The sequence below is a fragment of the Rattus norvegicus genome, chromosome 5 (genome assembly GCF_021556685.1).
Source record: "Rattus norvegicus strain SHRSP/BbbUtx chromosome 5, alternate assembly SHRSP_T2T, whole genome shotgun sequence".
NCBI classification, from domain to species: domain Eukaryota; kingdom Metazoa; phylum Chordata; class Mammalia; order Rodentia; family Muridae; genus Rattus; species Rattus norvegicus.
In genome coordinates, this window is record NC_141538.1 from 51,521,085 (window position 1) to 51,545,396 (window position 24,312).

Consider the following 24,312-nt stretch of genomic DNA (forward strand, 5'->3'; position numbering starts at 1 on the left):
TGTTATTATTATTATCATTATCATTATTATAAGTTGTCAGTGGTGAGGCATAGCTCCAAGCTGTCACTTCCAGAGTCCTGAGAAGTTTCCTTAATTTCCTAGGCACCTTAACTCAGTGAAAAACCAGGCCCTGGAAAGTTTTAGGACTCTACAGTATAAAGCAAAGGTGGATTTATTAAAAAATATATTTTAACATAAATTTTACATATTTAGATTAAAGACTATACTTTCAGGGATCATTCCTATAGTTTGTTACATATTTAGATTAATAGAGAGGCACTTGGCAGAAAGTAATGCAAAGCAGAGAGCACAGGCGTGGGCTTCCCCAAGCAGAATCATGTTCAACTGTCTTAGCACTACGCATGTGTGTTATTTTAGGAAGACACATTGCCTTTCAGAAGGTTGCTCAGAAACATATTTCCCTCATTTATTTGTTTACTTTTTAATTTTATAGGTTTTATTATTTTTTAAATGTGCAAATAAATAAAATATTACCTAGATTAACCGGGCCCAAATATAGTGCAAGGTGATGAGCTTCTATACAGTTAGAACCGGCATTCAGAATGGCGCTGAATTCGCATTGAATTTTACATTTTCCCTCGTTTATGGAAATGCTATCATGGAGTGCGGCCCCGGTGCCTTGGGATTACAATGCCCAGGGATTCGCAGGGGGCTAGGGCACAACCTTTTTTCCATAAAGGGGATGTCTTGGCTTATTTCCCTGTCATGGTGATAAATACCCTGGCAAAAGAACCTTAAACAGTAAAGAAGGGTTTCCTTGGTTCACAGTTCAAGGTTTGAATGAGAAATGTCCCCCAGAGGGTCATGTACTTGAATACTTGGGTCTCCAGTCAGTCAGTTGGTAGTACTGTCTGGGAAGTTTATGTAACCTCGCTGAAGGAAATACATGACTGGGAACAGGCTTTCAAGTTTTTTGTTTTTTGTTTTTTTTATTAACTTGAGTATTTCTTATATACATTTTGAGTGTTATTCCCTTTCCCGGTTTCCGGGCAAACACCCCCCTCCTCCCTCCCCTTCCTTATGGGTGTTCCCCTCCCCACCCTCCCCCCATTGCCGCCCTCCCCCCAACAGTCTAGTTCACTGGGGGTTCAGTCTTAGCAGGACCCAGGGCTTTCCCTTCACTGGTGCTCTTACTAGGATATTCATTGCTACCTATGAGGTCAGAGTCCAGGGTCAGTCCATGTATAGTCTTTAGGTAGTGGCTTAGTCCCTGGAAGCTCTGGTTGCTTGGCATTGTTGTACATATGGGGTCTCAAGCCCCTTCAAGGTCTTCCAGTTCTTTCTCTGATTCCTTCAACGGGGGTCCTATTCTCAGTTCAGTGCTTTGCTGCTGGCATTCGCCTCTGTATTTGCTGTGTTCTGGCTGTGTCTCTCAGGAGCGATCTACATCCGGCTCCTGTCGGCCTGCACTTCTTTGCTTCATCCATCTTGTCTAATTGGGTGGCTGTATATGTATGGGCCACATGTAGGGCAGGCTCTGAATGGGTGTTCCTTCAGTCTCTGTTTTAATCTTTGTCTCTCTATTCCCTGCCAAGGGTATTCTTGTTCCCCTTTTAAAGAAGGAGTGAAGCATTCACATTTTGATCATCCGTCTTGAGTTTCATTTGTTCTAGGCATCTAGGGTAATTCAAGCATTTGGGCTAATAGCCACTTATCAATGAGTGCATACCATGTATGTCTTTCTGTGATTGGGTTAGCTCACTCAGGATGATATTTTCCAGTTCCAACCATTTGCCTACGAATTTCATAAAGTCATTGTTTTTGATAGCTGAGTAATATTCCATTGTGTAGATGTACCATATTTTCTGTATCCATTCCTCTGTTGAAGGGCATCTGGGTTCTTTCCAGCTTCTGGCTATTATAAATAAGGCTGCTATGAACATAGTAGAGCAAGTGTCTTTTTTATATGTTGGAGCATCTTTTGGGTATATGCCCAAGAGAGGTATAGCTGGATCCTCAGGCAGTTCAATGTCCAATTTTCTGAGGAACCTCCAGATTGATTTCCAGAATGGTTGTACCAGTCTGCAACCCCACCAACAATGGAGGAGTGTTCCTCTTTCTCCGCATCCTCGCCAGCATTTGCTGTCACCCGAGTTTTTGATCTTAGCTATTCTCACTGGCGTGAGATGAAATCTCAGGGTTGTTTTGATTTGCATTTCCCTTATGACTAAAGATGTTGAACATTTCTTTAGGTGTTTCTCAGCCATTCGGCATTCCTCAGCTGTGAATTGTTTGTTTAGCTCTGAACCCCATTTTTTAATTGGGTTATTTGTCTCCCTGCGGTCTAACTTCTTGAGTTCTTTGTATATTTTGGATATAAGGCCTCTATCTGTTGTAGGATTGGTAAAGATCTTTTCCCAATCTGTTGCTTGCCGTTTTGTCCTAACCACAGTGTCCTTTGCCTTACAGAAGCTTTGCAGTTTTATGAGATCCCATTTGTCGATTCTTGATCTTAGAGCATAAGCCATTGGTGTTTTGTTCAGGAAATTTTTTCCAGTGCCCATGTGTTCGAGATGCTGCCCTAGTTTTTCTTCTATTAGTTTGAGTGTATCTGGTTTGATGTGGAGGTCCTTGATCCACTTGGACTTAAGCTTTGTACACAGTGATAAGCATGGATCGATCTGCATTCTTCTACATGTTGACCTCCAGTTGAAGGCTTTCAAGTTTTATAGTTTGGCCCTGTTCCTTCTCCCTCTCCTTCTCCCTTCCCCTCCCCTCCCCCTCTCCTTCTCCCTCTCCTTCTCCCTATCCTTCTTCCTCCTTCCCTGCTCCTCCTTCCCTACTTCCTTCTCTCCCTCTGTTTCCCCCTCCCTCTCCCTCCCCTTTCCTCTCTTCCTCCCCCTCTCTCCCTCCCTCCCTCTCTCTGTTCTCCCCTCCCGTGTCCCTCCCTCCCTCTCTCTGTCTCCCCTCCCTCCTTCTCCCCCCTCCCTCCATCCTTTCTTTCCTTTGCACCGGTGAAATGTGATCTCTACTTCCTGGCTGCCAGCCCCACTTCCTGTTCCTTGCTTCCACATCTTCCAGATAAACTGGAGCCCTCTGAAACTGTAAGCCAAAATAAATCTTTTCTCCTTAAGTTTCTTCAGTCAGACAAGTCTATCACAGCAACAGAATAGTGCCTAATACAGAGTTCTCGTTCGTCCCAGCAGGAAGTGACGGAGGCGGAAGCTGTGTTGTACATCCTAGTCAGAATCAGAGAACAATGGAGTGCTGCGTGCTAGTGACCACCTCACCCTCTCCTCCTCATACTCTCCCACCTCATTCACTGTAGCGGGAGATGGGAAAACCCAGGAGAAGGTCAGCAACATGCCGCAGAGAACTTCAGTTTCTTCTTTGTTGGTAATCTGCCTCTATGTATGCTGTTTACTAATGGCTAAAGTCCTGTTTTTAAAATCTTTGAAGCTAGAAAAATGGTGGCAACGTGCGGAACTTCCCTCGTTTGCTGTCGATGGGAAATGCTGACCAAGACAGGCCTTTGAGACAGCGGCGCTGCAGAGACCCGAGGAGCACAAATCAATGCAGAACTCTTAAAGCAGCAGCAAAGGAGTCAAATACAACTGCAAAATCTACATATAATCCAATATTTCGGTCTGGTTTTTATTTGCTCTGAGCTAAATAAACGTGAATAACGAGAAGGAAGCCTCAGCCATGCTGATGGCATTGCAGACAATATAAAGTACGCTTGGTTCACTTCATCATAAAATTCCATCGTGGATCACACCTGCAGAGATACAGTTCTTTTTTCCAATTTCTATTTTTTCTCCCCCAAACAGCCATACCTGGCAACTGACTGTTTTGGCTGTCGGTGATTATGACTAGCCAGCAGTCAGAAATCATTCAAGAATATTCCCTGTCCCCTTCCGAAGCTATCAGTAAAAATTACACATTGGGGTTGGGGATTTAGCTCAGTGGTAGAGCGCTTGCCTAGGAAGCGCAAGGCCCTGGGTTCGGTCCCCAGCTCCAAAAAAAAGAAAAAGGAAAAAAAAAATTACACACTAGCCTCTACTGAAGAAATGGATCTAGGTCAGACAAACATAAACACTGAGTAATGAAAGGATGAGAAGAGTTACAGCACTGGAAAAGACTGTTCAGAGAAACTAGCAGACTCATACATGCAGAAGCTACACACACGGAGAATCACATACACACACATGCACATACATGCGCAAACACAAATATACACATACACATGCACAAACACACACACGTGCACATGCACATACACATACACAAACACAAATACACACATGCACATGCACAAAGAAACACACACACATACGTGCACATGCACATACACATGCACAAAAACAAATACTCGCAAAAACGCATACGCAAGTGCTCACACGCGTGCGCGTTCACACAAACGCACATACCATTTGAAAACAGAAACAGGGTATTTTTTTTTCCAGGATCTCAAAAGGAAAGACCTCAGATTACAGATTTAATGAGGATCTAGATTCGATGCTCAGCAAAGAGAGGGAGAGGAGGAAGGTAAAAGGTCAGGGAGGGAAGGAGAGAGGGAGAGAGGGAGAGAGGGAGGGAGGGAGGTGATTTTCTGGCTAAGTATATAATAAACAGCTTCACTTATCAAATCCTACCACACTATAATTAAATCAGAACAGCAACAGAAGGGGATCCTCAGTCCTCATTTTCATCTTGCATGAAGTGCAATCTCCTTACATCTTAATGTGTATTCTTTCACCAAAGTCACATATTAAAGTCATTGTTAACCACTGGTAATACAAATTAAAGACTAATAGAAACCTCTCTGGACTTTGGGTGAGAAGAACAGGTTCCGTCTCTAACATGCAAGCTGTGTGGACTCAGGGTGGAAAATCAGTCACCTGCTGGGAAATTCAAATCTTCTTAGCTGCATCACAGCCTTTTCTCACAAGGATCAGATATAATGATGTGTGTGAAATACCTCGTAAGCTGGGAAGCATTAGCCACACGAGGACGTTATCAACGCCACATGTGAGCTGTACAATTGTACCCAGAACTTGGAGAAGCAGTGTGCTCTCAGCTATACAACGCATGTAGCAAATGCACTGAAGAGTAAGAACGTATCACGAGACGGAACGGAGAGCGGAAACCATCCAAAAAAAAAAAAAAAAAAAAGTTCACCCAAGGCTTTTGTGAACAGATGGGAACCACGAGGTCTCTGCCACACTTCACATTCTCTAGGTCTCCTGTGTCTTAGGGGACAGCTTTCCCACCTCTTTTTCAGTCCTTGATGTGGCCTTTCACCATGCTTGCTACACTGAGAATAGCTGTGCTAAAACCTGCTGACATCCGGCTCTCGGGAGTCTAGACACTCGCTCGACCTTAGAGAACACAGCATCTGAATCATGATTCTCTTTAGTACCCTGTCTTACACCCATGAGAGTGTAAATTTAAATTCTGAGTGTAGGCTGGACTGTCTGAGACTAAGCTTTCTGAAGGCAGCAAAAAAAAAAAAAAAAAAAAAAAGTTCTCATATAAGATAGCCCAAAAAAAAAATGGAGAAAGTCCAACGGAAATTTTCATAGAATCATAGAGTATTTCTGCAAGATGCTTGTCGTAATAATTAAAATGCTTCAAGACACTTCATAAAATATGAAAATTATCAACAATAATTGCAAAGACAGGTAAGTGTTTGTTTACACAGGTTTTGGGAGAGATGGTGCATGGCAGGTAAGTTTCTGTTCTTGTGAAACCTAACAGAAATAAATTGTGGAGTCCAAAAAGGCATTCAGATTTCAAAGCTCACCTAACTACTACCCAGGGACTTAGCCAAGTTCTTTATGGCGTCTTTGTGGCTGCTTTCTTCACAGATTCATGGCATCTGTTTTCAAACTTAGACTTGATCTGAAGTTGCAATAACTATTTCCCCTTCAGTTAAGAGCTAAAGTACGTCTGTGGGAGCACAGACAATTCTGTTCCAACGTGCACTTTCTAATTAATGTATGTGAACTCACAATGGCCAGATTGTGGACTGTGTGTAAATTTTCCAAACCAAGCTCGGGAGGCCTCTCTTTTTTGAACTCTACGCTCTTCCGTTCCCCATGTCTAACGCTGTATGTGAGCTATGATGTAATCCTTCCAACAGAGCACGGCCTCTAATTTTCCATTCAATTTTCCTTCTGCAAACTTCCATCCAATAGGAACGTATGGAATTGTCCAAATAGCCTATCTGGTTTTCTGTCAGTCCCTATAACTGACGACTCTAAATGGTATACTCTTTTCCCCACATCCTTCTAACTCACAATGATCATTGCTAGACAGTGAACCTACGTTTCAACTCTGAACCCAAGCATAGTCTCTATATGACCTTGCTGGTATGTGCTCCCCCAGAATACTTGATCAACTTCTTGTTTGTATGTGACCTAAGTATGCTTGAATGACTATAACCACTTCAAGACCACATGGCCATTGAGACCATACCGTAATTGACCACTGTGTCTTCCAATAGGTAAAAGATTTTAAACAGAAGCTGTGTCATTTTGGTAAAACATCCATTCACAATGAGATATCTTCAGGTCAGAACTCTGTGATGGTTAGATTAATTATGAACTTGACACAATCTAGAATCACCTAAGGAAGAAAGTCTCAATCAATAAGGGGTTATCTACATTGAGTTGGCCTGTGGGGAATTGTCTTAATTAAATTAATGGATGTGGGAAGAGTGAGCCTACTGTGGGCAGCACCATTCCCAAGGCCTGGGTCTTGAGCCATGTGAATAGAGAAACTCAGGTGAGCACAAGTAAGTGAGCATTCATTGTCTCTCCTCTTCTCTGTGGATGTTACTGTTCAAGTAACTGAAACCACAGCCTGCCTGCCATGGAAGGCTACTACCTGGAACTGTAGACCAAATAATCCCCTTTCTTCCATAAGTTGCTTTTTGAAGAATATTTTATTGCAGCAACAGAAATCAAGCTAGGATAGATCTTGAATACAAAATGCATCTATGTTTCATATGCGTGCAATAATGCATCCTGAATGTAATTTTTATTCAGTACTTCATGTTTTCTGCCGTGATTCTTGTGTATGGTTAGCTATGATACTTGTGGTAACATACTGATCAAAATGTTTCAAATGCTTCAGATTTCACGTTTTCAGATGATAGATGCTTGACCTGTATTTCAACATGAAAAATTGATTTATTCATAGCATATACACCACAAGCAAAATCAAAGGACGAATGACAAATTGGGATGGAAATCTGTACCATATATTACAAATAATATCTGATATAAAAATAAAACTTTTAACGAATACATATCTTGTAGAAAAGTTAGCAGTAGTCATGACAGTCAGTGAATGCACCAAGAAAAAGACTTTAAATTTATGTAACCACTTGAAAAACTTCAATTTCACTTCAAGTGAAGAAAAAGGATGAACAGAAGTAAATTTTGTATGGAAATGCCAACAAATGGACCTGTTACTTGCTAATTAAAAAAGAAACAGCTCTTTTTAAAATCTAAAAAGGAAAACTCAGCCAGCTACAAAGTAGAAGCAACAGGAATAGCGAGAAATGAGCAGAGCAAAAGACAAAGCCATCTATATACATACATACATATATGAAAGTGTATTATATGTGTGTATGTATATATGTGTGGAATATATATGTGTATATACATGCATATATATATGTGTATGTTTATATATCTGTGATGTAAATATATGTGTGTGATATATGTTTATGTGTGTATATATGTACTTGCATGTGTGTATATATACATATGTGTATATATGTGTGTGTACATATGTTTATGTGTGTGTATATGTACTTGCATGTGTGTATATATACATATGTGTATGTATATATGTGTATATACTTGCATGTGTATATATACATACGTGCATGCATATATGCATGTATAATATATGTGTGAATATGTGTATATGCATGCATGTACATATGTGTGTGTTTTACATATATGTATGTGCATGTAAATATATGTGTGTGATATATGTGTGTATACATATGTGTATGCATATAGTGTGTATGTATATATGTATGTGTATATATGTGTGTGCATATATGTGTGTATATATGTATGTGTGTATGTGTGTGTATATATGTGTATGTGTGTATATATGTATGTGTATATACATGTGTATTTGTGTATATATGTGTGTGCATATATGTATATATGTGTATATGTGTGCATATATATACATATCTATGAATAGATATGTATATATATACACATTTTCAGTGATATTCTAATTTTAAAAGTTCAAAGTCGAGACAAGCCTGGGAAACCAGAAGAGACTGCTCCCTGCACACACATCTCGGACGCCAGAGGAAAAAGCCAAAGACCATCTGGAACCCTGGTGCACTGAAGCTCCCGGAAGGGGCGGCACAGGTCTCCCTGGTTGCTGCCAATGCAGAGAGCCCCTGGGCAGCACCCCACGAGCGAACCTGAGCCTCGGGACCACAGGTAAGACCAAATTTTCTGCTGCAAGAAAGCTGCCTGGTGAGCTTGGGACACGGAAGCAGAATTTCTCTAGGAGGCACGGTCTGTGTTTACCGGAAGTCCCACACCCGCGGATCCCGGCCCGCAGCAGCTCTCTGCTCCCAGACCCGGTGAGAGAGAGACCCAACCGCCTGGTCAGGTGGGCACTCCTGAGGCTGCAGAGCGGAAGAGACCACCAACTCTGCTCACCCCTGCCCACATCCCTGGCCCAAGAGGAAACTGTATAAGGCCTCTGGGCTCCCGTGGGGGAGGGCCCAGGAGCGGCAGGACTTCTGCGCCTGAGACACCGCCGGAACCTGAAAGAAACAGACCGGATAAACAGTTCTCTGCACCCAAATCCCGTGGGAGGGAGAGCTAAACCTTCAGAGAGGCAGACAAGCCTGGGAAACCAGAAGAGACTGCTCCCTGCACACACATCTCGGACGCCAGAGGAAAAAGCCAAAGACCATCTGGAACCCTGGTGCACTGAAGCTCCCGGAAGGGGCGGCACAGGTCTTCCTGGTTGCTGCCGCTGCAGAGAGCCCCTGGGCAGCACCCCACAGGCGAACCTGAGCCTCGGGACCACAGGTAAGACCAAATTTTCTGCTGCAAGAAAGCTGCCTGGTGAACTCAAGACACAGGCCCACAGGAACAGCTGAAGACCTGTAGAGAGGAAAAACTACACGCCGGAAAGCAGAACACACTGTCCCCATAACTGACTGAAAGAGAGGAAAACAGGTCTACAGCACTCCTGACACACAGGCTTATAGGTCAGTCTAGCCACTGTCAGAAATAGCAGAACAAAGTAACACTAGAGATAATCTGATGGCGAGAGGCAAGCGCAGGAACCCAAGCAACAGAAACCAAGACTGCATGCCATCATCGGAGCCCAATTCTCCCGCCAAAACAAACATGGAATATCCAAACACACCAGAAAAGCAAGATCTAGTTTCAAAATCATATTTGATCATGATGCTGGAGGACTTCAAGAAAGACATGAACACACTTAGGGAAACACAGGAAATCATTAATAAACAAGTAGAGGCCTACAGAGAGGAATGGCAAAAATCCCTGAAAGAATTCCAGGAAAACACAATCAAACAGATGAAGGAATTAAAAATGGAAATAGAAGCAATCAAGAAAGAACACATGGAAACAACCCTGGATATAGAAAACCAAAAGAAGAGACAAGGAGCTGTAGATACAAGCTTCACCAACAGAATACAAGAGATGGAAGAGAGAATCTCAGGAGCAGAAGATTCCATAGAAATCATTGACTCAACTGTCAAAGATAATGTAAAGCAGAAAAAGCTACTGGTCCAAAACATACAGGAAATCCAGGACTCAATGAGAAGATCAAACCTAAGGATAATAGGTATAGAAGAGAGTGAAGACTCCCAGCTCAAAGGACCAGTAAATATCTTCAACAAAATCATAGAAGAAAACTTCCCTAACCTAAAAAAAGAGATACCCATAGGCATACAAGAAGCCTACAGAACTCCAAATAGATTGGACCAGAAAAGAAACACCTCCCGTCACATAATTGTCAAAACACCAAACGCACAAAATAAAGAAAGAATATTAAAAGCAGTAAGGGAAAAAGGTCAAGTAACATATAAAGGGAGACCTATCAGAATCACACCAGACTTCTCGCCAGAAACTATGAAGGCCAGAAGATCCTGGACTGATGTCATACAGACCCTAAGAGAACACAAATGCCAGCCCAGGTTACTGTATCCAGCAAAACTCTCAATTAACATTGATGGAGAAACCAAGATATTCCATGACAAAACCAAATTTACACAATATCTTTCTACAAATCCAGCACTACAAAGGATAATAAATGGTAAAGCCCAACATAAGGAGGCAAGCTATACCCTAGAAGAAGCAAGAAACTAATCGTCTTGGCAACAAAACAAAGAGAATGAAAGCACACAAACATAACCTCACATCCAAATATGAATATAAAGGGAAACAATAATCACTATTCCTTAATATCTCTCAATATCAATGGCCTCAACTCCCCAATAAAAAGACATAGATTAACAAACTGGATAGGCAACGAGGACCCTGCATTCTGCTGCCTACAAGAAACACACCTCAGAGACAAAGACAGACACTACCTCAGAGTGAAAGGCTGGAAAACAACTTTCCAAGCAAATGGTCAGAAGAAGCAAGCTGGAGTAGCCATTCTAATATCAAATAAAATCAATTTCCAACTAAAAGTCATCAAAAAAGATAAGGAAGGACACTTCATATTCATCAAAGGAAAAATCCACCAAGATGAACTCTCAATCCTAAATATCTATGCCCCAAATACAAGGGCACCTACATACGTAAAAGAAACCTTACTAAAGCTCAAAACACACATTGCACCTCACACAATAATAGTGGGAGATTTCAACACCCCACTCTCATCAATGGACAGATCATGGAAACAGAAATTAAACAGTGATGTCGACAGACTAAGAGAAGTCATGAGCCAAATGGACTTAACGGATATTTATAGAACATTCTATCCTAAAGCAAAAGGATATACCTTCTTCTCAGCTCCTCATGGTACTTTCTCCAAAATTGACCATATAATTGGTCAAAAAACGGGCCTCAACAGGTACAGAAAGATAGAAATAATCCCATGCGTGCTATCGGACCACCACGGCCTAAAACTGGTCTTCAATAACAATAAGGGAAGAACGCCCACATATACGTGGAAATTGAACAATGCTCTACTCAATGATAACCTGGTCAAGGAAGAAATAAAGAAAGAAATTAAAAACTTTTTAGAATTTAATGAAAATGAAGATACAACATACTCAAACTTATGGGACACAATGAAAGCTGTGCTAAGAGGAAAACTCATAGCGCTGAGTGCCTGCAGAAAGAAACAGGAAAGAGCATATGTCAGCAGCTTGACAGCACACCTAAAAGCTCTAGAACAAAAAGAAGCAAATACACCCAGGAGGAGTAGAAGGCAGGAAATAATCAAACTCAGAGCTGAAATCAACCAAGTAGAAACAAAAAGGACCATAGAAAGAATCAACAGGACCAAAAGTTGGTTCTTTGAGAAAATCAACAAGATAGATAAACCCTTAGCCAGACTAACGAGAGGACACAGAGAGTGCGTCCAAATTAACAAAATCAGAAATGAAAAGGGAGACATAACTACAGATTCAGAGGAAATTCAAAAAATCATCAGATCTTACTATAAAAACCTATATTCAACAAAATTTGAAAATCTTCAGGAAATGGACAATTTCCTAGACAGATACCAGGTATCAAAGTTAAATCAGGAACAGATAAACCAGTTAAACAACCCCATAACTCCTAAGGAAATAGAAGCAGTCATTAAAGGTCTCCCAACCAAAAAGAGCCCAGGTCCAGATGGGTTTAGTGCAGAATTCTATCAAACCTTCATAGAAGACCTCATACCAATATTATCCAAACTATTCCACAAAATTGAAACAGATGGAGCCCTACCGAATTCCTTCTACGAATCTACAATTACTCTTATACTTAAACCACACAAAGACACAACAAAGAAAGAGAACTTTAGACCAATTTCCCTTATGAATATCGACGCAAAAATACTCAATAAAATTCTGGCAAACCGAATTCAAGAGCACATCAAAACAATCATCCACCATGATCAAGTAGGCTTCATCCCAGGCATGCAGGGATGGTTTAATATACGGAAAACCATCAACGTGATCCATTATATAAACAAACTGAAAGAACAGAACCACATGATCATTTCATTAGATGCTGAGAAAGCATTTGACAAAATTCAACACCCCTTCATGATAAAAGTCCTGGAAAGAATAGGAATTCAAGGCCCATACCTAAACATAGTAAAAGCCATATACAGCAAACCAGTTGCTAACATTAAACTAAATGGAGAGAAACTTGAAGCAATCCCACTAAAATCAGGGACTAGACAAGGCTGCCCTCTCTCCCTACTTATTCAATATAGTTCTTGAAGTTCTAGCCAGAGCAATCAGACAACAAAAGGAGATCAAAGGGATACAGATCGGAAAAGAAGAGGTCAAAATATCACTATTTGCAGATGATATGATAGTATATTTAAGTGATCCCAAAAGTTCCACCAGAGAACTACTAAAGCTGATAAACAACTTCAGCAAAGTGGCTGGGTATAAAATTAACTCAAATAAATCAGTTGCCTTCCTCTATACAAAAGAGAAACAAGCCGAGAAAGAAATTAGGGAAACGACACCCTTCATAATAGACCCAAATAATATAAAGTACCTCGGTGTGACTTTAACCAAGCAAGTAAAAGATCTGTACAATAAGAACTTCAAGACACTGAAGAAAGAAATTGAAGAAGACCTCAGAAGATGGAAAGATCTCCCATGCTCATGGATTGGCAGGATTAATATAGTAAAAATGGCCATTTTACCAAAAGCAATCTACAGATTCAATGCAATCCCCATCAAAATACCAATCCAATTCTTCAAAGAGTTAGACAGAACAATTTGCAAATTCATCTGGAATAACAAAAAACCCAGGATAGCTAAAGCTATCCTCAACAATAAAAGGACTTCAGGGGGAATCACTATCCCTGAACTCAAGCAGTATTACAGAGCAATAGTGATAAAAACTGCATGGTATTGGTACAGAGACAGACAGATAGACCAATGGAATAGAATTGAAGACCCAGAAATGAACCCACACACCTATGGTCACTTGATTTTTGACAAAGGAGCCAAAACCATCCAATGGAAAAAAGATAGCATTTTCAGCAAATGGTGCTGGTTCAACTGGAGGGCAACATGTAGAAGAATGCAGATCGATCCAGGCTTATCACCCTGTACAAAGCTTAAGTCGAAGTGGATCAAGGACCTCCACATCAAACCAGACACACTCAAACTAATAGAAGAAAAACTAGGGAAGCATCTGGAACACATGGGCACTGGAAAAAATTTCCTGAACAAAACACCAATGGCTTATGCTCTAAGATCAAGAATTGACAAATGGGATCTCATAAAACTGCAAAGCTTCTGTAAGGCAAAGGACACTGTGGTTAGGACAAAACGGCAACCAACAGATTGGGAAAAGATCTTTACCAACCCTACAACAGATAGAGGCCTTATATCCAAAATATACAAAGAACTCAAGAAGTTAGACCGCAGGGAAACAAATAACCCTATTAAAAAATGGGGTTCAGAGCTAAACAAAGAATTCACAGCTGAGGAATGCCGAATGGCTGAGAAACACCTAAAGAAATGTTCAACATCTTTAGTCATAAGGGAAATGCAAATCAAAACAACCCTGAGATTTCACCTCACACCAGTGAGAATGGCTAAGATCAAAAACTCAGGTGACAGCAGATGCTGGCGAGGTTGTGGAGAAAGAGGAACACTCCTCCATTGTTGGTGGGATTGCAGACTGGTAAAACCATTCTGGAAATCAGTCTGGAGGTTCCTCAGAAAATTGGACATTGAACTGCCTGAGGATCCAGCTATACCTCTCTTGGGCATATACCCAAAAGATGCCTCAACATATAAAAGAGACACGTGCTCCACTATGTTCATCGCAGCCTTATTTATAATAGCCAGAAAATGGAAAGAACCCAGATGCCCTTCAACAGAGGAATGGATACAGAAAATGTGGTACATCTACACAATGGAATACTACTCAGCTATCAAAAACAACGAGTTTATGAAATTCGTAGGCAAATGGTTGGAACTGGAAAATATCATCCTGAGTGAACTAACCCAATCACAGAAAGACATACATGGTATGCACTCATTGATAAGTGGCTATTAGCCCAAATGCTTGAATTACCCTAGATCCCTAGAACAAACGAAACTCAAGACGGATGATCAAAATGTGAATGCTTCACTCCTTCTTTAAATGAGGAAAAAGAATACCCTTGGCAGGGAAGGGAGAGGCAAAGATCAAAACAGAGACTGAAGGAACACCCATTCAGAGCCTGTCCCACATTTGGCCCATACATATACAGCCACCCAATTGGACTAGATGGATGAAGCAAAGAAGTGCAGACCGACAGGAGCCGGATGTAGATCGCTCCTGAGAGACACAGCCAGAATACAGCAAATACAGAGGCGAATGCCAGCAGCAAACCACTGAACTGAGAATAGGTCCCCTATTGAAGGAATCAGAGAAAGAACTGGAAGAGCTTGAAGGGGCTCGAGACCCCAAAAGTACAACAATGCCAAGCAACCAGAGCTTCCAGGGACTAAGCCACTACCTAAAGACTATACATGGACTGACCCTGGACTCTGACCCCATAGGTAGCAATGAATATCCTAGTAAGAGCACCAATGGAAGGGGAAGCCCTGGGTCCTGCTAAGACTGAACCCCCAGTGAACTAGTCTATGGGGGGAGGGCGGCAATGGTGGGAGGGTTGGGAGGGGAACACCCATAAGGAAGGGGAGGGGGGAGGGGGATGTTTGCCCGGAAACCGGGAAAGGGAATAACACTCGAAATGTATATAAGAAATACTCAAGTTAATAAAAAAAAATAAAAAATAAAAAAAAAAAAGAAAAGAAAGTATCTTGCCAGCTTCCTGGCAATAAATTTTAAAAACAGAATATATACATGTGTGTATATATGTGTATGTATATGTGTATATGTATATATGTGTGTATGTTTGTGTATGTATATAAACTTGTAAAAGAATAATAATACCATAAGATGGGCTTAACATGGCTGAAGAGACATAAAATAAGTAACTGAAGGGATCACATGCACTTCTCCAAGTGAGATACGGAGATTGTACAATGTGGGGAAGAGGTGCTGTGTCACTTTCAAACAACAAAGAAGATCACGAGACATCTTAAAATCCAAACTCACTGGGCTCAGGAAACTGAACAGAGGTGTGTAGCAGTGAGGGGTGGGGAACTGGGGGAAGCCATTAGAAAGTCCCAGATGCCAGGGACCTAAGAGGTTCCCAGGACCCAACAGGGATGACATTAGCCTAAATACCCAACAAAGGGGAGAGAGAACCTGTAGAGACCAAATCCAGTGGATAGGCATGGCCCCCAGTTGAGGGATGGGGCCGCCCACCCATCTCAAAAATATTAATCCAGAACTGCTTCTGTCAAAAGAAAATATAGGGACAAAGACTGGAGCAGAGACTGAAGGAAAGGCCATCCAGAGACTGCCCTACCTGGGGATCCATCCCATCTGCAGACACCAAACCCACACACTATTGTGGATGCCAAGAAGTGCATGCTGACAGGAGCTTGATATAGATGTCTCCTGAGAGGCTCTGCCAGAGCCTGACAAATACAGAGACAGATGCTCTCAGCCAACCATTGGATTAAATACTGGGCCTCCAATGGAGGAGGTAGAGAAAGGACTGAGGGAGCTGAAGGGGTTTGCAACCCCATAGGAAGGACAACACCAAGCAACCAGACATCCCAAAGCTCCCAGGGACTAAACCACCAATCGAAGAGTACACATGGAGAGACCTATGGCTTCAGCTGCATATGTAGCAGAGGATTACCTTATCTGCATAAATGTAAATGGGAGGGGAGCTCCTCAGTACTGTGGAGAGTTAATGACCCAATGTAGGGAAATGCTAGGGTACTGAGATAGGAGAGAGTGGGTGAGTGGGGGAGCACCCTCATAGAAGGGAGGAGGAAGGAAGATGGGACGGGGGTTTAACTGGGAATTGGAGTAGATTTGAAATGTAAATAAATAAAATAACCAATTAAAAAGAATCCCAAACTTAAAAAAAAAAAAAAAAAAAGTTCAAAGTCAACAAAATTGAAGGAGACACAAGATCCATGACTAAGAACAAACAGAAACAAGTAAGCCAAACTATATTTTAAGTAAACTACATGCACTCTGTGGAAGAAATAAAGAATCAACAAAAGCTACTTTTAAGTACTAGCTAAGGAATTCCAGAATTGCAAATAAATCTCGGACTTGTCATCATGGGTTTGCTTTATAGTGATAAAGGCACGTGAAACTGTGTTATGCACTCTGAAGGGAGGAGCAAATTGGACGGATGCGTTGGCACTGCCAGCAACCAGAGGGCTCACTGCAGAAAAGAAACCTGCAGATCGGTAATGGAGGACGGAGTATACAGTGCTTTGTAAATGTGGATTAGAACGAAAGGTATCGCCGTGAGCTCATGATTGTGTGTGTGTGTGTGTGTGTGTGTGTGTGTGTGTGTGTGTGTGTGTACCTATCATACATATGGTCATGCACATGCACACAGGTTTTCCCAAAGGAGCCTCATCACATTTAGAACAAGACGTCCCCACAGATGTATATGTTTGAACACTTGGTCCCAGATGCTGCTGCTGTTAGAGGCACATAGGGAGGTGTTTCCCTGTTGGAGCATGTATGTCACTGGAGGTGGGCTTTGAGAGGTTAATCACTTTTGTTTTATGCTTGGGTTTGAAGATGTGAGCCCTCAGTGTTCTTCTCTGGCAGCCATGCCCGCTGCTTGTTGCCCTGACTCCCTGCTATGACGTGCATACCTCTGGGACTCTAAGCCCAAAGAAACATTTCCTTCTAAAAGTGATCTTGGTCGTGGTGTTTAATCACAGCAAAGGAAACTACCTAACACAATAGCTGTTTTCATTTCTAAATTCCATTCTCAGCTAAGTGAGACAGTGGTTTTTGTAGCAATACTGACTCCACGTGTGAGGCAGACTTAACGATGCCAGCGCACTGCTGGGAGAGAAGACCCATCAACTGTTTTACCCACCCTGTGTACTGGCTACAGTGTCAACCTGCCAGGCAAGATATGCCCACTCGTGTGATAGCAGCAAGACTGCTATGTGAACAGGCAACGGCATTCTGATTGGATAGGAAGCCCACACTGGAAGGAATACATGCCAGGTAGTGTAAACATGGTCAGAAGCCTATGGCTGTGGAAGTCACAGCCACAAGGGGTGCTATCTAGTACTGTTCTGCAAAATGGACGTGAACTCAAAACTTCTGTGACTTGATGCTCATACCCATAGACAAGCTTCTTCTGCAGAAGGAGAAGCTTCTTTTGCTTAGGAGAAGCTTAATGAAGAGGCTCGCAATTAGTCAAAATGCTGTGGATATGTGACTTTTGTGAACCCAGCCCTAAATAGAACGTCACCCCCACCAAAGTCCGAGAAACAGCACGGAAGTAGCCACAGAAACAGCGTAAGAGCCAGAGGACAGAGAAGAGAACTACGCCATGATGTTTTCTGAGTGTGATGTGGTTGTGAAAATTATGAACACAGATTCTACCTGAACAAGAGAAAATACACAGAGGTCGAAGAGGTGGGAGGGGATAAGAGAGGGTGTAGCCATGTGGATGTGATCACGAGAGACTATCTACAGGTATGGAAGTGTCAAAAATAAAAGAGGTAAAACAGAAACACACACACACATTCTTGAAGAGACAATCTGGAGCAATTTGAACATGAAAGCAAATGCAATCTGAACCTTAACTCGCTGACAGAAATATGAATTCGTAAGTCCATACTCATAGTCAATCACCATTGACTATGACACAGCCTCTGGAAATCTTATCAAGTACTGATCTATCTTATTATTAACATCCATCTTGAATTTCTTCCTAAAGTGTGTAACTATATCCTTTCTCGTCTTTAGTAATTTTTAGAATTATTTTATTTTATGTATGGATGTTTTGCCTACATGTATGTAGGTCTGTGCACCACTGTGCCTGCAGAGTGCCTGGCAGAGGCCAGAAGAGAGCTTTAAATTCCCTGGAATTGGAGTTATGGGTAATTGGGAGCTACCACGTGGGTGCTGAGAATGATCTTAACTGCTGAGCTGTCCATCTCCCCAGCCTGTTTCTCTTACTTTGATTGGAATTTAACTAGTTTTGTAAGAGTGGAAGCTCTCTTTCATCCGTACAAGTGTTGGTGCACAGACATATAGACGTAGATATATTGGTCACATGCGTTGCGTCTAATTCTCCTAATGTGTGTCCTTTTAACAAGATTAAAAAAACACTCCTTTTAACAAATGGAGTTTTCGGTTGTTGGTTGTTTCTTTTGTTTTTTTTTTTTGTTTTCGAAGGCCTCTGGATAGTAGATGCACATTAGGGAAACAGCATTACTTACTTCAGGAGTGGCCGTTCACATCTATAATTCCACTACTTTGAAGGTTACAGTAATTAATTAAGGTTAAGTGTTGCCTTAACTGCTCTCAAAAAAGGGGGGACAGACTCAAAAGGAGGGAAATGGATGAGAGGTGAGAGAAAAATACAGACCGAGAAAGGAAGGACGTTTTTAAAACATTCCTTAACTTCTTCTCACTAAAATATCGTCCCTCCGCAAAAATCCCTAGAAGGCACCACTCGTGCCAAAATGAGAGATGAAAAAAAAAAAAGGAACAGAAAAGAGGGAGACATTAGGAGGGCTAATGAGAGAGGAGTTGAATTCCCTCCGCGGCGCCTGGAACCATTCAATTGCAGTGGTGAAGGGCACCAGAAGAGAGAACGTGATCACCTTCCAAAGAGAAATTAATTACTTTCTTAGATTTGAAACCTTTCTAATGAAACATTTCCTGTTACCCAGCAGCACCTTCCTAATTAATGATCTTTAGTTTCTCAGGTAAGCGCACGCTGCATAATTCCCTTCTCAGCTCTTTACGAGGGAAGAGGCATTTATGATGTGAGCTGCAGGCTCCAGAACGAAGAGCTTTGGAGGCGGAACTGAAGGAGCTGGCCGTTGGAGTGGGTGCACGCCATTCTCCCGCGTGCTGCGTGCGGTGACCTGGACTTCTAAGATCTCTGCCCACGGGCTGCACGGAGGACTGTGGGCTAACTTGAGGCTCCAGCACACTCTCATAAGATCACTGCACAGTTAACTTCTAAATCACTGAGAACAATGCTAGAAGATCAATAGAATGCACCAAACTCTGCAGCATAATTTGAAGTAGAACACATCAGCGTGAGCCACAGGAAGTCCGGTCTCACTGTTGATCAGAAACCGTTCTGTCTCAAGAAGCTCCTTTTGTCAGGTGAAGGAATAATTTGAAAATAGGGTTCCTTTACAAACTTTCATTTGGGTTTGGAGAGAAAAAAAATCAGAGTCAGAGATTGGGAACCAACCCTCCAAGTAAAATAGAAAGACTGATTAATTACTTACCATTAGTAAAATTGTAATGGTAAATTAATCATTCACAAGTAATTAAAGCTGTTTTCCACATGTCCGAATGAAGAACATCTATAAAACGGCAAATAAATAAGAAAACAAAGCCCCTATTAACGTATTTGGTTTAATCAGAAAATGGAGACAGAAACTCACTGACTTACCAGGAGCACGATCTCCTCCATTAACTTTGATTTCATGGCATGTCTTCGTGACACCTAGTGAAGGCTTGCCTTTGTTTAACTGCTAATCCTGACCAGGAAAGCAATCTTTTTTCTTTTACAGCTTGACCCTCTTTGACCCAGAATAGAGATGCCACAGAGAGCTTATGATACACATATATCTGTACGTGAGTGTGGGGTTTTTGGTTTGTTTTTTTTTTCCGGGTTTTTACAAGTGATCAGTTTAGAGGCGTTTTTGCCCTTCCTAGCAATGGGAAATCGCCACCAAAATCCACCCACCTCATTCAATTTTTCTAAGTGCGGTTGAGCTGCTGCCGCTGATGTGATGTCTGAGCCCCAGACTGCCTCTGCCAAAGGCTAGTCTCTTAAATGAAAATAGGGAACTAAAACCCCCTTAAGCAGATCAACAGGCCAAGCTCTCTCCTCACTGGAACACAGCCTTCTAAGGAGACAGAGCCAGGATGCTGTGCGAGTTTCTACTCTCTTCTTCTAACGAAGCCACACCTTCTGTTCTGCCAGGCTGACCAGGCAGTACCAACAGTCTCTCAGTCTTCACGGCCGTTGCACACTCCGGATGGACTCTAATCTGCATTCCTTTCCTCCTTTTTATATGGCCAGATCACATCCTGTCCATAATCCTTCACATTAACTTAAAGACTCACTTCTGTAAGTGCAAAGCTAAGTTCGGATCCATTGTTCAATCAGTCTGTGCTTCTGTCTCTAAACCCACCAGTTCCCCTCATGAGATAAACTGATTACTGACTGTGTTATATCTTGCCGAACATCAATGCACTCAGGGAATGTGTAAACATAACAGCAGAAAACACGAATAAATGGGAATAAATATATGTCGGAGTCAATTAAGTGTCAGCAAGAATACATTGTATCTTCTAAGGTAATATGAAAGGTTTTCTGATAAATACCATGTTGAGTGGATACAAATATATCCTTTGTTACACACTCAGATTGAATTCACTCAGATTGAAGAAAATGAAAATCTCCCTACTCCTAGTGCCTAAAACTAACCCTGATAGCCTGTGCTGGACAACCTTTCTGATTTTTTGCCATCCTTATATATATTATTTTTCTTACAATCCCGGACTGTGTGAGCTCTATCTTGTAATATGCCCAGGCTACATTTTTTTTCCTTTTAGTTTTATGGATACCTTAAACCATTTTAGTACTGTATGTATATGTGTTGACTTCATGACTGATTTGTGACAGTGAATTCTGACCAGGCTGACCCTAAAACCTAATAGCATCGCCCTTGGAGGGGCTCACACCTCCCTGTGACATCTGGCCGCATCTGTCTCTTTATTCTGACTTTCCTTGTTCAGTCTCATCTGCTATCAATTAGGGTGATAAGCAAACCCTTCAAATGCCGGCTTTTCAATTCGGTTTCCCACCTTCTCCTGAAAGGTTGCTGCTGTTGCATGTTTTGTAGTAATTTTGAACAGGCTTCCTCTTTCCAAACAAGCGATGACTCTAAAATCAAGGATCTGAACCAATTAATTCCTACCGTTAATTACTTCTTTTTAAACAAAAGATGCTTAAAAGTAAGTGACGCAGATACACTTTGTATCCTACCACGGTCCTTATCTCTTCCTCCCAGCTCACAGTCTGTTGACAACTCATGCTCAGACTCAAATCATCATTCAGATCATAATTGAAGCCTAATTCTGAGCTCCCTTTGCACACACTCATTCGCTACCTCCAGATGTAAAAGTCACACGGAAATTCCTATAGAGCATTATTAGCCTGAAAGGAGCAGAATTAAGATGCAGAAAAGTATCTGCTATAGCAAGTAAATATTTTGGTTTTAATTACATAATTACCATGTTTTATGCTACTAATTACCAAATTTATTATATAATTGACTCCCAAAGAAAAAGAAGAGGGCAGTTTTGCGGTCGAAGACGAAGATGGTATATAATAATCCTTTTCCTAGCCTCTCAGTTCCCTTAAAAATATGTGAGATATTTTTCTAATAGGTTTGATAAATCTCCTTCCTGTTCTCCACTAATATATAAAGTTATTGTATACTACTGTTATTTGCTGATTTATCCCTCTATAAATCACACGGCAATAAAAAGTGTATTCTCAAGCCAAGAATAATATATTTGTCTTCATTTCCTAGAACTCAGTTCAGAATGTGAAACTTGGTGGGTGCTCAATAAATTTTATTAAATAAATTAGTGAATTAATCACTGGAAGGTTTCCTTTGACGCGACACAGTGAAAGTATTATTGTTGAACACTAGCTAGTATCCATTTCAGCTTTTACAGATTAAGAACCTGCAGCCTTTAGAGCAAAGAATTGAACATTAGAAATAATAAGAGTTTGCCGAGGACAGAAAACAAATGAACTCATTCTGAGATGGGGCAGTCATTCATAAGCCACTTGAGCTGCCTGCCCTCTCACAGTTTATGACCTCAGTCAAGGCTTTCTGGTGAAATAAAGGCTGTGTTCACTCTGGGGCCATCTATTGTCCTCTCTGTAATTTGTACCAGATTTTAAAGGTTATAAATACTTGCAGCCACAGCTAGGTTACTGAACTCCTCCATTCACACGTAGGTGCCGGTTTGTTTGTTTGTTTTAACTGACTGTAAGTCTGAGGACCCGCATTCCCTTGCTCCATAATAACCTAATCATGCGCACCTTTGAACTCAGGATGGTCTTCAAATGCTGTGATTTATTGTGTCCTCCCTTGTCACATCACAGTCAACCTCTGGTCGAATTCAACCAGGCCAGCATGGCTCTCCACCTAGGAGCAGCCCCTGCCACTAAACACGAAAGAGCTATTTTTTTTTTACATGAAACTATATACACTTAGGATTCGTTTTCGAAGTTATCAGGAATCCTGATAACTTACAGTGCAAATGCCGACGAAATGCATGAAAATAAGCTTCGCTAAATTAAAAATAAGAATTCTACCTCTTCTGAGCCTATTCCTGTCTTATTTCTCTGCTTCGTGTGTAATTTCTCTTGAACGAATGTGCCCTCTAATGGTTAAAAGGAAAACGTAACGAGAGCCGCAAAACAAGTGTCAATATTAATCTCCAGGAATATTTCCGTTTAAAAGTAACTTCTTTGGCTTGACCCCTGTACCTGTGAGGTTAGAACAGATGCCGTCTAATAACTAACAAAGGACAGGCACTGGGTTTGTTTCGTAGGACAGGAAAAATTCAAATAGAGTACAGCAAACAGACTTTTGCCAAACAGATTTAAGGGCTACTTGCCAACGTTAAAAAGCACCGACTCTTTGTACTGATGGTTATATCTTGCATATGCTGATGGCGAAACGCACCTATTCTGGAAGTGTATGTTAAACATTTAATCCAGGGAAAATGTTATTTCAAGAATAGGCAATTCTGGTTCTTCCTTCACACTTGCTTCCCTAACCTGAAATGAATATCTGTCTTCACCATGTCTGAGAAATATAAATACACAGCACAGCAAGCAGCTGGGCAAGTGCATGCACAGTCCTCCCTCTGTGTTCATGCCCTTTATTTGGGCTTTACTGTGTGTAATGCCAGCAAATTAAAGGTGTTAAAAAAAATTAAAAGCAATTGACTACTGGGATGGGGCAGGACTTTGAGGTAAATGTGTAAGTGGTTCTCAGAAAGGTTATCCTTTTATGATGTGATGTATTTCCAACAGGAATTTTGTCGTGACTGGAAAACACAGAAAATGAATTCACCGTGTGTCTAGAAGAGTAGAATTAAAGCCAAAACCAGAAAGAGAACATATCATACTTAAAGATGGTCCGCTTCGTGCCGCCACTGTGAGGGCTTGAGTAACGTGCTTCTCACCAAAATGAGACAGTATGCCAGTCAAGAGGGACCTTCAAGTCCTGATTTGGTGGAAACGACAATCAAAGACGCCCAACCTTGCCCCTGCCTCAGAAGACACAGTATTTCCCCTGTTATGTATTTGGAGGTTCTGTCATTGAGGTGAACTGATCTATCAAAAATTCGTGAAACAAGGTAAGGATTTAGAACTATTTTTGCAGCTTGCTGCTTTTTGTGTGCATCACGCAAGTGTGCTCTTTTATTAGGAAACAAGTTTCTTCTTTATTAAATCTCGCCTTTATCATTTAGCATTGGTTTCACTGCTATGTGAGCTATACTTGCTACGTACTTATTACAGTACAGGTACCTCTGCCATCTTAATGTTAACAAAATACAAAAACACTAAAAGAAACTCAGGCTGAAGGACAGGGAAGCCGAATTCCAATTTATTAGTGAAAGCAAAGTGACCTTGAGCAAAGGCATGGAAGATGACCCAAGTGAAGAGGCAAGGAAATTAGCTAATTTCAAATTTAAAATAAAATTAACACTTACGGAAAATAAATACACATTTTGCACTTACTCCAAAATTATAGGATATTCACTCTCTAAATTCATTGTGTTTTTCTTTTTGATTCTATTATTTTAATCCAAAATACATGATAGAAAAAATATAAGATAAAATATATACTGAAAAGTACTTCTTAGTTACAACTGAGAATTACAGTAAGAAATCTCTCTAGGTCCTGGCCGTTTGAGTTGTCTTAATGTACCGATCATTTCTTCA

The 24,312-nt window shown here is 41.2% G+C and overlaps 2 long non-coding RNA genes and 1 pseudogene across 3 annotated transcripts in view; all 3 read left to right on the forward strand.

Moving 5' to 3' along the window:
* Positions 1-217: 217 nt before the first annotated feature.
* On the forward strand, positions 218-292 carry LOC148005719 (small nucleolar RNA U3; annotated as a pseudogene).
* A 2,875-nt stretch (positions 293-3,167) lies between these two features.
* LOC148005720 (uncharacterized) lies at positions 3,168-3,688 on the forward strand. Its single transcript, XR_015620183.1, has 2 exons — positions 3,168-3,315; positions 3,421-3,688. It is a non-coding gene; the product is annotated as an uncharacterized LOC148005720 (long non-coding RNA).
* A 55-nt stretch (positions 3,689-3,743) lies between these two features.
* LOC108350944 (uncharacterized) overlaps positions 3,744-24,312 on the forward strand; it is a 29,508-nt gene continuing 8,939 nt past the window's right edge. The window contains exons 1-2 of one of the 2 annotated variants that reach the window (XR_015620185.1): positions 3,744-5,645; positions 23,398-23,723. This is a non-coding gene — a long non-coding RNA (uncharacterized LOC108350944). Of the gene's footprint in view, positions 5,646-19,200; positions 19,425-23,397; positions 23,724-24,312 lie in introns of those variants that run through there. The other variant, XR_015620184.1, reaches the window with a different exon arrangement.